An 11,854-nucleotide genomic window follows, 5' to 3' on the forward strand; every position below is an offset into this window, starting at 1 on the left:
TTGGCCAATGATTTTACTATTTATTGCCACAGGATTAAGTTAATCTTTCAGAGAGTATTTTGTCTTATAACTAAATATTTTAAAACTTACTCTCCTTTGTCTTATAGCCTAATTCTCATTGAAATCAGTGCCCATTTTTATCAGCAACATCAATGAGATAAGAATCAACCATTCTGTGTAATGGTGCCTTAGTTAAAAAAAAGCAAACAAAAATGTTCATGTGAAAGTAGAACAAACCAAAAACATTTGGGATTATTAAGAGCAGATGTTAGGAGAGTATAATGGATTCACTTATAAAAAATCTGAACATTTGCCAAGTTAAAATATTTGTCAGTTGAAGTCCTATAGTGACAGTAATTCTAAATAAAATAGTTGAACCTATCAAAATTAAAAATATATACAGATATAAAATTTACAAGTGTCTCATGGATGTCCTTCTATGTTTACATTTTTAAACTACATAAATATATTTAAAAAATCACAAAATGTTGTAAACATAGTTTTTAGAATATGATACTGAAGAGTGGGTAATATGGTAGGGGGATGCCAAGACAAACAGACTCCAAAGATTGCCAAGAAACTCCTAAAAGAAAAAAGAACTTGCAACTCCAGCCATTGCAAAGCAAGCTGCAACAATTTTTGGGGTGCATGTGTGTGTGTATGTGAAAATATTAATATTCAATTGCAAAATTAATGTATTCAAAGTGAGATGTACAGAATTTAGTCCCTTAGGACCATAGTTAAGACACTTGAGGTTTGTCCACTGAATACTAGATACCAAACAGCCAATGTAGTAAAAAACATTACCCAGGCCTTGTTCTTCCAGCAGTCTTAGAACAATGCTTTTCTCATCCTCTTAGATTCAAGGAGTATTTTGTCTTCTAGCCAAAGCGGAGCAGCTTTAAAGGGAAACACTAAGAGAGGGTTACCCCAAAATATCTACGGACTGCTGACTGGCACATGCCCTTTGTGGCTAAGCTACGTCAGTTCAAATACCCTCAAGTAGATGAAAACATTGAAGCTATGTTTCGGAAGCTGTTATCCAGCGGTGCCATTACAGAAAAGCTTTCCTGTCTGCTGGGAAACTCAACTTGCTTCAGTGCTCCGAGGAAGATCCTAGGGAGGGTTCACGGTGTGAACCACAGGTACAGCCAGAGACCTCTTCCTCTGTGTGCCTGCAGCTGGTAACGCTGAAGTCACATCTGACCTTAGAGACAAACAGTTTGGATCCCAGAAGAAAACCTGCCTACCAAAATGCTGTTTTATGCAATCGACTAAACATTTATGCTGTGCTGAGCACCAGGATGTGCTCAGACATTAAGAAGATTTTAAGGATACATACATGCCTGTAATATGCACTTAAAAGACCTAATAATCAGAGTTTTAAAAGAGGATGTGCTTCTTTTTAGTAAACATGTCCATAAAAATATTAGTGTCTGGCAAACTTATATGAAACATCTAGTATTTATACTACAATACTTCTTAAAAACATTGTATATTAACTATTTTTACATTGGTGAAAGCAAGATTAAAGCCAAATCACTGGTGCCCACTCAACCACATGGAGACAATTTTTGCAAGAAAGGCTTTGTGTTCAAACAGTTTGGGGAAATAAACATTCCTGTAAGCGTATATGCTTTAAAAAATGGGTAATTCTGAGAAATCCTCCCATGTGTGAAATAGTAGAGATAATTATTTATGCCTACAAAGGACAGTTAATAAGCTGCAGTGAATAATTACTTCGGCAGAAAGGAAAAAATTATTTTCCTCTCTGACGGTTTATGTATCTACACTAATTATGTGACTACTCAGTTTTCTGGCACTGTGAGAACGATCCCTGTCCTGGTGACAGTTAAAATACACCAAGTGGACAGAATGAACTAATAGCTAAATCAAAGAGCACAGGAAAAATTCATATTACTCACATTTTCAGTGAGATATTGCATAAGTTGTTGCAAAATTGACAGTATTGACTACAAAGTAAACACTTATCTTCACTATTTTAATTATTTTTTCTTTATAATTAAAGTAACTAAGCATTCATAAGGGCTTGTTTTAATCTCCTGTGTTTATAATTATTTCATTGGCATACAACATAGCACAGGTATTCACACATAATTCTAAGCATCTAATTCAAGTGTGTGAATTAAGAGCCTTTCCGTTAAGTGAGCCTCCAAGGGGCATTCAGAGCATATAAATGTTGAATATCATCTGACCACTCTTTTTCACCTGTTTTACTTTAAATCCCACTCATTTGTCCATCTCATAACATCTTAGATTTTAAAAATTCTTTTCATTTCCAAAGATATACATAGGCAGGCAGTGAATTTTCAGAAGCAAAATAGTCCCAAGAGTTTGTGCACAAATACTTTCAAAAATCTTGCCAGGTACCTAAATACTTTGGAAAAATTGTCCTTATAAGTGGTCATCAAAATGTCTCCTGCTCTCTGTTCTTAATGCATTGTTTCTGATCGATATTCCTGGTAGATAGATTAAAAAAGGAATTTACTAGACCCAGGGTGGAAGTGAAGTGGATATCCCCGCATTGCATCACTCTTCCCTAAACTCAGCACTTTGGAAACCTGGAGGCCACTGAACTCGTCATGCGTTATATCCAGTGGCTACAGAAATACAGCTATGTAAAACGCACAGAGGCTGGGAGAAGCCTTACAGTCCAGCACAAAGGGAAAATCCCTAAATCACTGGGGGCTACCTGTTCAGGCTCTTTCTTCCACTATTTCCTCCAGGCTCCTTGAGTCTCATGCCTTCTTGCTGCCCTGGGTTGCAGCATTACTACACCGCCAGCAGCTCATTTCGCAAAAACAGGCTAAGGTCCGCTTTCCTCTTCAGAAGCGCGCACACCCGTGCCCACTCTGTGGCAAGGTGTCCACCCACACAGTGAATCCCGAGTGGACAGAGGTCACCTGCTTAGAACTGCAGACCAATGCCCTAGATCTGGAAAAGGATGTTGACGGTTTAGGACAAACCTCTCCCCGTGCTGTGTCCCAGGGTTCCCAGGAAGGCCCTCACCAGCTTCACCAGGCACTAGCGCTCCCCTCAGACATGCTCTGGAGTCAAACCTCATTGCTCATCTGGACAGCTTCAGCATTCTGCACTTTTCTGTTCTCAAAAGCCATAAGCCATTACTTACTCCTTCTCTTGATTTCTCCCTCTATTACTTTTCATTTGCTTTCTTATTATCTCACTCCTCATTTTGTGTGGTATGTCAGATTTTGTAATTGAATACAGGGATCTTCCACAGGGATGTCCTTTGGTAAACCAAATGTTAGCTTACCATCCTAGACACTGGCATGGTAGTGGCAGAATCTGTCCTTGGTCTTACAGTTGCCTTGTCAGCTCAAGGGCAGTACCTCCAGTCCCATAAAAGCTAACCACACACATTAATCTGCTTTGCAGCATTATGCTAAATTCCTTTCTGAAACCCCAATAGATGAATATGGTGATAACATACTTGGTGGATTAGTCTCAGCAGCCATTGCTTAAGATGTCCCTTTATGTCTGCAACACTCATTTCCTACCCTGCTGCACATTCATTTTCTCTCCTCCCTCCTGCTGTCTGCTTCAACTTCTGAGGAAATAAATTTTCTGTCTTTTCCTAATGCCATGGTGATTCAGTATTTTACCAGCTTTTTGGTGTTTTCTTTTCTTTCGTTTAGTGTGATGTATTAATCTCTTTCACCCATTTTCTAACCCTCTGTGAAGAGTGAGGCTATGGATTTGCTTATGTGTGTGGGCATAGTTCACATCCTGTGAGCTCAAGAGAAACAAGCTGGTGTCTCTGATCATTGCCTTATGCATGCAATACCATGATTACAGCATTTGGTATGGTGCTAACTAATATTCTTGGCATTGTGTCATAATCCTGGAAATGCCCAGTTGCACAAGTTGGCTGGAAATGGTGCTATAACGCTATGGATTATTCCTACTGCTTCCAAAATGTCAGCGCTTGGAGTCTTTCCTCTAGGTAGTCACTGACAATCACCAGCAGCATCTTCATTAAAGGAATGACCTGCTAGCAGTCCAGACCTATAAAAGAGGCAATCCCCAGCTTTTGCAGTCTGACGTACAATACTACCAAGTAAGTTATTTGCTGTGGATAACATCACACTTTCATCTTATAATCATTCTGTGGTTTATATATTTATTCATTTCCCATGGCTGTGAGCCACTGTCTCCTTCCCAGATTATTGTGATGTATGTGTGTTTTTATGGAGTTGGTATTCTCCTTGTTTTATGGAGTTGGTATTCTCCTTGTCTTACTTCTTTTTTTAAGGTATATTTTCTTTGTCATCTTTCTCATTATGAAGGAAAATGTACTATCCTATCCCACTGTACCATCTCTCCATTAAGTCATTTTTACATGATTGTGGTCTCAACCTCCTCCTCTTTACGTGTTTATGAAAGTGCCCTTTTGCTCTGTTCACATACTTGGCAGATTGTGACTTACCAAATTTTATTTTTATAGTATTTATTTGTCCTTGTTTTTCATGCTCTGACTGTGCTTCTCTTACTCTGCCAGCTCCCAGTTTTGGGCCATCTAGCATGCCATTAGAATACTTCACTCCTAAATAACAATTTGAATAGGCAAAGCAATCCCTTTCAGGAGAGATTAAGTCAATTGTACAAATACGTCTATGAACTACAGTTCTTTTAAACCAACATCATATACAATGTGTCAAAAATATATAAAAAGAACCCAGCTAATTGCTGTTAAACATTCTTAGTCATTCTGAGGCTTCAGCAGCATTATAGCTGCTGCTGTGTTTCCCTGTTGTTTACAATATAATTGATTGATATTCATTTGATATTTATCTTGATAAGAAAGAACCAACAGTAAATATTACTAAATACCACTCCAGGCACTGCAGAAAAAATATCAAAACGGGAATATAAATGGAAAATTAGAATTTCTTGCCACTTGAAGATGAAAAGGTACAAAGGGAATTCTTGCAGATCTAATGAACAAATAAGTCAGAAAGATTTCTTTTCTCAGTGTAAGGAGTCTTTATATAGTACTTCAGAAATTGCCTTACTGGCATATGAATTTCTGCACTTAAAGATGTATATACATGACTGTACAGTTTTAGAAAAACTTTGCACTATCACAAACCCAGTGTAGCTGATTCAAGTGACAAAACTGTGATCTGCGTCTCAGCCAAAAGCAAAATGAATCTTCAGTCCATAATTCAGTATCTTTAAGTATACAAATTCAGCCTGCAGAAAAAAAAAAACAAAGGCTGTCCTTGCTAGCATTGCCTCAATGGATTATCCTAATGAAAATTAGGCTCATTTTTGGTTGCTTCTTTGTTACTCAGGCTTTCCTCATTTTTTTCATATATGTGCTTCCATACAGGTGGAATATGTGTGGGTTTTGATACTCAGTTGTTTGCAGAACAGCTCTGGGTATCTTATAGGAATCCCAGCCCAACGTTAGCAGAGTATTGTAAAAGCTGTCAAGCAGGCAGTGTAAGTAGAAGGACTGCTGGCTGTTTTTCCAGAATGCTTGCTCTGTCCTCTCTGAATATTAACAGCTGCATCAAGTAAAAAATCAATATCCCAAATTTAGAGCACTGTAATGAAGTTGTAGAGCTGAATGAATCATCTTTCCCCAAAAGCTAGGATGATACAAATCTTACCGAAACTTCGTCGCATGTTGAATATCCTGCGCTTTGATGCAAGACTGTTATTGCCTGCACACTCATACTGGGAAAGGTAATTACTGAGAAACATTTGTGCAGAGATCCAAGTAAAAAAATAAAACCCATGAATTTTCTATTTGCTGGCCAAACACAAAGAAGAAAAGATAGAAAGGAATAAAATTATCTCTTATTTCAAAACAGAAAGTGATCTGTTAGTGAAACAGACTGATTTTGAGACAAGCTTTTTATTTTATTTGATTTAAAGTACCTAATTTTCATTTCAGGTTTATGAAAAATTTAATTATGAAATATGGCTATTTTCCAAAATGTCTGAAATGAAAAATCAAATGGTTTTATTTTGAATGTGTTGAAACAAATATTTGAGCTCCTTCAGTATCTTTTCTTTCTTGCCACAACAGTTTTTTACCCAAATTTATTAACAGTTTTCTCCTCCCTAAAAGTGTTAGTGAGTTTTCTGTGGTGAAATAATAAAAATACAATTCATACACTGAATTCTAAGGCTGTCTTCAGCTGTGAATAACATCACACCAGACATTTTTAATGTTGATTTAACATGTAACCATGATGACTTGTCCAATCTAAAACAGAGTATCAGGTAATATAAGCCACTTATTTAAGAGCTGGACACACCAGAATCAGTGGCACAAAACCCAGTGTTTTTAAAAAAAAACCTGCAAAAACTAAACAGAGCTCTTAAGAGTTAGTAACACTTCATTTGGAAATGAGCTGGGCTAACAGCTGTTGTGTCTTTATCTTCAAAAGAGTGCTTTATGTGCACAAGCACAGGAAGAAATTGAAATACAAGTTCATCCAAAACAATTAAACCCTGGGTTATTTTGAAAAAAAAAGAAAAAGAAAAAAGAAAAAGAAAAATAGGAAAAGGAAAAGGAAAAGGAAAAGGAAAAGGAAAAGGAAAAGGAAAAGGAAAAGGAAAAGGGAAAGGGAAAGAAAAAGAGAAAGAAAAAAAAAGAGAAAGAGATAGAGAAAGAAAAAGGAAAAGAAAAAAGGAAAAGAAAAAGAAAAAAGAAAAAAGAAAAAGAAAAAGAAAAAGAAAAAGAAAAAGAAAAAGAAAAAGAAAAAGAAAAAGAAAAAGAAAAAGAAAAAGAAAAAGAAAAAGAAAAAGAAAAAGAAAAAGAAAAAGAAAAAGAAAAAGAAAAGGAAAAAGAAGAAAAAGAAAAAAAACCCAACCCATGAAATCTTATCTATACACCCTGGAGGGCCTGTCTGTGGAGGTATCTCTGGAGCAGGAAGTGGGATTTCCACAGAAGAATAAGGGACAGCCATTAGCCAATCCTCAGCTTCACATTGTGCCTTTCAATAAAAAAAGGGTAAAAGAAAATGAATTACACGCAAATGTCTGCAGGCAGTCTATTCAATGTTCCGCAACCTGGACTCTGCCAAAAGACTTAAGGATGGAGGCAGAAGTTACAAAGAGAAGCTGCATTCTCTAAAAATGTGAGCTTTTCAGTTTTACTTACTTAATTTTCCCAGTTACGTTAGGTTTGTTAAAGCTTATAGAAGATAAGACTTGGAATATTAGTATATAATTTATTAAATCCTAGGGTTTGTCTGAATTGGGGATTGAGATGAACAGACCAAAACGGTGGTGTTAATAAACTAAACCTAATACATTAAATTCTCATTAACAGTTTTTCAGGCAAAGTGACCTTCCTTCACCATGTAGAGTTCTGAGTTTTTCCAGTAGTATGTCAACGCCAAAGCTATATAATACTGGGAGTACTTTACTTCCCAGAGATATCCTCTACATAAGCAATTCTCATGTTTTAACTTACACGTATTTACTTTTTAATTTATCTCAGCTGTACCATGGCTGTCTATTTAAGACAGGACCTTATTTGCTTTACACTCAATAAGTGTTTCTTTCCTGAAGCGCGGTATGTATTAAATAATTTTTGGAAATTAAAAAAAGGGGGAAACCTCACAATCTCTTCCAAGAAGCATTTCCAGAGACTAAGGCACTTATTTAAACTTTCCCCAAAAGATCACCTCAATAGAGTACTCTTTCAGAAATCCTGCTGACTACAAAGTTTGGCAAGAAACAGAAAAGATCTTTTTTTCATATGGACAATTTCAGAATCTGTCATTCAGGCCAGAGATAGACCAAAGAAACATTTTGCCCTGTTACAGTCCATGCTATGGCCAGTGGTTAGTCTGGGACACACCTGGGATTTTCAGAGGCAACATTTTTTATTCCTAAGGAATATAAACAATCAAATTCTATTCACTTCAAATAAAATAAAAGCATAGACTAATACGATGGACAGGCACATCTCCTCTACCCCCTCTCCTACTCTCCCTTCTCTTTTATGTCTTCTCAGTGTAAAATGGCCTGCATGCTAGAATTTATTCTGCCTATATGAACCAATAATCCTCCCTGAAACACTAACAATGTTATTTGAAAGAAGTATTTCATTAACATGCAGTGATTTATAGCCAAAGAACTGGAATGTGATTCAAGCCTAACAACATGCATCTTAGATGATTTCTGCTTCATTGTTTGCTTTCTAGCGGTCGTGCTGGGACTATTTACCAAACCACTGCATTGCCTCATAGTACTGTGTTCTGGGACACACATCTTAGGGAAGCTGAAACGTTCCCAAGTCTTGCTGGACACATTTCAGAATCCTTCCTGTAAAGAATGTCGATTGGTATAGAGTATTTATTTCATAATTCTGCCTGTGTTGGAAATGGACTTGGACATTTATAAGAGGCAGATATTTGACATCTAAAGGTGCTGGATGTTCATTGCCAGGTATATTTTTCTCTCTGGCCTTTCTAGAAAAAAGGACTGAAAAAAGGACTATGTTTTGTGATGCCTAAAATGTAGGGCCCTTGAAACAAAATCTGGAACCTCCCCTGTGGCACTGAAGCACCCTATACCCATCAGACAATGAGGCTGTATTTTGACGAGTGCCTTAAGCCATGTTACGCTGGCAGCACCACTGAACTAAGTTGTTACTCACCCCCGCTGAGCCTACTGACCCTGCTGCATGCCACCCCCTCCTGGGATGGCACACTGGTTTTTGACCACGGGATGAACTGGATTGGAGAAATGAGCCCGCTAAAACCAACTTTGTTGAGGGTTAGTTTTTAAGCTGGTTCATTTCCCAGTCTAGATTGCCATGTGGCTGCATGAATACTCAGGATACGGGAGAAATAGGGGAATGAAGGGTAACTGGGACAGCTTCTTTAGAGACACCACCATCCATGTGTTCTTGGTGTCTCTTTGACATCAAAGTTTGATGAGCTACAGACTTTGGTATCTCAGCAGTGAGATCCAGAGCTACCATCACGGTGATTTTCAATGCTGCTTAGAAGTCTGCGCACTGCATAAGATATCACCTACAGTTACTAAGAATACAATAAATGTAAGATTTGGATCTGCTCCTCTCCAGGGCCTGGCATTGCACCAAGGACAGAAAGGAAAAATTTCTGTTTGCCCAGGGTTTGTAGCATTTTTTTTCCAATAACTGAGTAGAGATCTCTAAGGATGGGAGGTGGTACAGCAATCATAATTCCCTTTGGGCAGGCTAGCTGCTGGACAAAGTGCAAAGGATTGGGACACCTAGGTTCACTGAAGAGGGGTCAAACCCATTTCTCCCAGTTTCTGGAACAGTGGTCTGACCACACAATACTGGTTGCTCTGGAACATGGGGTCTCCGTTCTCTCTTTTGGAACATGTGAAAACTTCTCAAAGAACACAGAAAAAAACCCACTGACAAACAGGGATCGTGATTGTACCCTGCTTACTAAGGCATGTATTTGTGTGATAATGTGTGGACAGAATGCATGAGCAGGTCCTTAAAGAAGAAACTGAAATTTGATTTCCTTTTTCCCAGGCACTACTAGTCTACAAAAGCATGCACCATTTTCCAGACTCTGCAAATCTTGAAGATAAGCAGGGAAGGCATCACTATGCCTCTGTTGGCCAAGTTTTGAAAGAAAGCACAAAATAAACTGGATAGGTGTGGAACACGATTCTATCGGAGTGTGAAAATACCATACGTGCCATCAGAACACCTCAGTGGTTGAATGTAGCTTCTAAGCATTATCAAGCTAAAGCACTTGGAACTGCCAACATTAAGATGCTACTAGACCTGTCTGGAGAACAAGGCTCTTTTGCAGCTGGGGTACCTCAAGGATCAGATGGGCACTGAGCAGGGTTTTCATTACGACAGTTATGATCTAAGCACCTAAATTCCATTTACTGCCTTCTTTGGATCTGTTCTAACTTTAAAAGAACCAAAATACTCTCCCTCTGAAGGTGATGCCATGAGATTCTTAACAGTTACTGTCCAGAAGCTGAGGTATGGTCAAATTGTTTTGGTACCAATAAAAGGTAAGCTTATGGCTGTAAACCTTCTTCCAGCTTAATCAGAGTATTTCCTGCTGTAGATGAGTCCTAATCCTAGGTGGCCAGAAGGTCCATGGTGTTCTTTTGAAGTTTCCAGTTCAGATTTCTAGGCTCATCAGTTTCCAGAATCTGAGTTTTCCAGAATCCTGAAGAACAAGTTTGGTATCAATGCAGACTGCTCAGAGAAATCCTGAGAGTTTTAACGTTTCTTGTACTCTATGCTATATTTTACTCCTTGATTTTCCCCTTTAGCTAGACTCTTCAGAGTTATGAAATCAATACTTTTCCCTTTACTCTGATTCATATGTGGTTAACACTATAAATTCACAACACACAGAAATCAATTAACATATCAACTCCAAGTCAACTCCATTTCAGTTAAGGAACTTGGCCCAGTTCAGTATCTCCAATAAATGTCCTTCACCAAACAAGCACAAACACACTGTTCAGCTCAAATCCCAAAGCAGGCCATGTAAACAGATTGGCGTTGCTGCATTCCCTGGAGTTTAGAGAAATAAGGCTCTTTCAGATCAGGAGTGACTTCCCAACGTGACCACGGTTACTGGAGAACAGCCTGCCACTCTGACATTTAAATCTGAAATCTGATGTGCTTAGGTCATAACATAATCACCTCCTCCTCCCTGGCTATTCCAGCTAAACCTCTCCCTTTTACTCATCTCATTAGTAACCAACTTTGTGTTTATAAAGCAATAGTAAACATAGTTATCCATTGTCAAGGCAGAAAACAATTAAAAAAAAATGTCGAATACAGGGTCATAGTTTCATCCACTTATCTTAAAAACAGATACGGACATTTGAAACTGCCATAATAATTGCCCCATGAGTAAAACTCCCACTGAATTCAGTGGCACAAGGTGGTGGCTGTCCAAGCATGGTGCAATCCAAGATTCCCTTTGAATAGCCGATGAAAGCAAAAGTTCTGAAAACCTCAATCTGGCTGCTCTTGCGCAGGCCTCCTCAAGCGTGCACGCAGAGCCTAACCAATTTCACTGCAATGCTTCGCTGCTGTATAGCTCCTCCTGCTTTTCTCTGAAAGCAGAAGTCCACGTCTGCTAAGTGACAAAGTCAGCTTCTACTCTTTCTCCAACTATTTAGCATATTTTGAATTTTTGAGGATTAATTTCTTTAGCAGTCAGTGCTGATTGACTGCTAACCATACAAAATACTTTGGCCAATGAGTACAAGTCTGTTTGCAATTTTGAAGGTAACATTTAAAAGATTAGTTCGCTTAGTTTTAAAGGAAACCTGAAAGCAATATGCTTTCTTTTTTTCTTGGCCTAGGACGTAGACATTGCCCAAATTTTGTTCATGACTGCAATGCATATATTATAAGTATCTAAATAGATAGTAAGTCTTTAATTCAGTCAGCTATGTCTGATTGCTTGGCTACAATCTTGGATGCATTGTCTGCTCCTGAATCCAAGAGCTATTATTGAAAGGTATCTGTGGTACTTCTCTTTCACCCACCCATGCTTAAGCACACACACTTTGTACCTGCCACCTGACAGCTCCCATCACGAGAAGTCCATAATCATGGACAGAAGCAACATAATCTGCACAACAAATTGAGTCATACCAGCTCTCTCAGGATCCGTAAGAGACTCTTTCCTTTAGTTACCTACATGAAGAAGGATCATTCAGTAACTAAAGCCTTTTAGCCTCCCCTCCAAGGACGAGCCAGTGCTTTCTCTTCTTCAAACTGATCATCATGGAAATCTAAGCTTTTCTTTCCCCAAAGAAGCTCTCCCCTGAAATCTCTTTAGAAAATGAGTGCCCA

The sequence above is a fragment of the Ciconia boyciana genome, chromosome 10 (genome assembly GCF_034638445.1).
Source record: "Ciconia boyciana chromosome 10, ASM3463844v1, whole genome shotgun sequence".
NCBI lineage: Eukaryota > Metazoa > Chordata > Aves > Ciconiiformes > Ciconiidae > Ciconia > Ciconia boyciana.